The sequence below is a fragment of the Arachis ipaensis genome, chromosome B02 (assembly GCF_000816755.2).
Source record: "Arachis ipaensis cultivar K30076 chromosome B02, Araip1.1, whole genome shotgun sequence".
Lineage (NCBI taxonomy): Eukaryota > Viridiplantae > Streptophyta > Magnoliopsida > Fabales > Fabaceae > Arachis > Arachis ipaensis.
In genome coordinates, this window is record NC_029786.2 from 43,151,436 (window position 1) to 43,154,440 (window position 3,005).

The following is a 3,005-nucleotide window of genomic DNA, read 5'->3' on the forward strand; positions in this document are numbered from 1 at the left end:
CTCTTTACTCTGCTCTGGTTACTCTGTTCTCTGTATCTCTTTACTTTTCTCTTTATCTCTTTCCTTTATATCTATGTTACTCTTCTTCTCTTTATCTCTTTACTCTACTCTGATTACTCTGTTCTTTGTATTTCTCTATTCTGTTCTGATTTCTCTGCTTAATGTATATATTTAAGGCTTATGTAAATTTCGGTATGAATAGTTTGCCTGTTCCAAGTATAGGTTCATTAAGTCTATACTGAAACAGTTTAACTTTTCATATTATACCTAACCCTAGTCGCAACTCAAGAACTAACTATGTTCCCTTAGTTCGTTCACTAATCTCTGTCTATTTTTCTGTCATTAAAACTTTACAGACTTTTCTTTGGTAAATCGAACTCAAAATATTATAATTCCTTTCTTAACTAAATAAAACTCAAGTAATATAATTTTCCAAATTCAAAGCTTATAAAATAACTTTTCAAATGAAACCTCAGATTTTCATAAAATTTCGGCAGCACCTCCCCTAAAACTCGGACTTAGCCACCCTTACGGGTTCCCTCTTTCTCAACATCTCATCGAACCTTTCTCAACAATTATCACAATAAATCAATCAGAAATTTAACAATTCGCAATAGTTAATAATTCAGCCATAATCCGCAACTTCCACGTACTCCATCTACCCAACTTCAATTTGATCAATTCATAAATTATTTTAACCAAAGGATTAACAATTTTGCACTTTCCAAACACCCAAAACACATTATCACCTAACTTAACCAGAATCTTAGCAATATTGACACCAAAACACATAGTATGTATTATTTACATAATTCCAGTTCTCTTATAATATGTTCACCCAAAAATTCTGCTCCATATAATTCCCAATTATCACAAGTTATCCTTATACTTTTAGAGTTACTGTTCTTATCTTAAAATTCAGATTTCATAAGATAAATTTAATAATCAAGCTTCAATCTGTTAACAGTTCTCAAACTTAATTCTAATTAATCATGAACCAACATTAGCAACTACCAAAACCAGTTCCAACCAGTCACAAGTCAATTTCATAGCCATTCCGATACATCAAATAACTAAAAACAATAACAAGCACTTACTCTCCATAACCAGAATACAGCCACACAACTCAACTAATTCAGTATAATCACATAGAATCAGAACTTTTCAACAATCCCATCAAAATAAGAAAACACCAATATCAATTACAGCTTCAAACTAAAGCAAATCTCATCAATTAATTACTCACGACAACGAAACCAGTCAATATCACAGCCGTAACCCAAACTCAATTCACATTCGCATCCAACTTCAATCATAACTCAGAATAATCACCACAACTAACTCTTCTCAAATACATTTCATTCAATGATTAACTCTTCATATCTTAATTTAATAAGTAAACTTAAATAAATCACTAATCGCAGCCACAGTTCAACCAATTCCAACCTGTCACAAATCCATTTTACAGCCATCCCAATATATTAAATTTCTAATTCAATATCAAACAATTCAAAGTAATTCATTCAAGATCAAAATCTCAGCCAACTCATCACAAGAAAATCAGTAATTCAAAATACAATTCACAACCAGATTTCAACCAATTCAGCAATATCACATAAGATCAGAATTTCCAACAAATCCACTACTGTTACACTATATCAAATAACCAGTACATCATTCAATTCAATATAAATCTGTCAAAGATCAGAATTTCAGTCAGTTTGCAACCATCAAGCAAACCAGCTTATGGCAACCAGCTCAACATAATCAAATAACAGGATTCTCAATAATTCCAAACAATTAGAAAATCGATAATAGTTACAGCCTCAAATCAAAATCAATATTACCAGTTTAATCACCGTTCACAACCACATTTAATTCGAATCATCACAATAGCTAACCATTCTCAAACACATTTCAAGTCATTCTTGTCAATTAAAAAATTCTTAACTATTATTAACCATTTGCACTTATCCAATAACTTTGTAGGCATTCTAAATTAAAAACGTTAAATCCCCTACCTTAATTAGTCGAAACCGTCGAATTTAAACGCAACGATCCTCTTCTTTTTCCCAGTTTACAACAGCCAATGTGGCCGGAACAACAGTAGCAACCTCACTTCTTCTGGGGAAGCAACAATAATGACAATCGCGCCTATTCCAATCACTTCTATAGCAGTGACATCAGTGGTTCTGGATAAGGACGATAACACTAAACAGAGACATTAACATATACTTATTGTAATCAGAACAAAATATGGTAGAGCAATAGATCCGGGAAACAAAGCATGAGCAAGAGTGTTACAGTTTCAAGAATGGAATTGGGAACGCAGAGGAAGCTACTGTCGGGCAATAGCAGTGGCGCTTCCCTTCAGGCTTGATGGTGGTAGAAGCTGACTTCAGTGCTGGTGATGCTGGACAGAACGACGAAGGGAACAGAGGGCATGAACGGCGGCACTGGAACGACGGCGGCGGAACCTTCGCGGTGGTGGCTCCTCGTGGTGGTCGCTCTCCTCTCTCATCTGGGCTCGACGGCGACACTCTCTTCTACAAACCTTGGCGGCAGCGGCAAACTCAGATGGTGGCAGTGGCAATGGGTGTTCCGACGGAGGCGACGCGACGGCAGCTACCAGACACGGCGCCTTCTTCCTCCTGCTCTTGGCTCGGGCTCGTCTCCCTCCTCTGGCTCCTTCTGCGACGGCATGGCTTCAACGGTGATGCCTCTCCTCTCCTCGACGGCGACACTCTCTTCTACAAACCTTGGCGGCAGCGGCAAACTCAGATGGTGGCAGTGGCAATGGGTGTTCCGACGGAGGCGACGCGACGGCAGCTACCAGACACGGCGCCTTCTTCCTCCTGCTCCTCCTGCTCTTAGTTCTGTGTGAGTGAGTTTTACGTTTAGGAAAGAGGAAAGGAAAACTGGGGATGCGGCTGAGTGTGGTGAGGGTGAAAGGGTTAGGTTTCCTCAATTTAGGAAATTAGGGTTTCTAGTTTGATGTTTGATTT

At 38.0% G+C, this 3,005-nt stretch overlaps 1 long non-coding RNA gene across 1 annotated transcript; it reads left to right on the plus strand.

Moving 5' to 3' along the window:
- LOC110267634 lies at positions 598–1,185 on the plus strand. The gene is made up of 2 exons (XR_002355466.1): positions 598–896; positions 933–1,185. It is a non-coding gene; the product is annotated as an uncharacterized LOC110267634 (long non-coding RNA).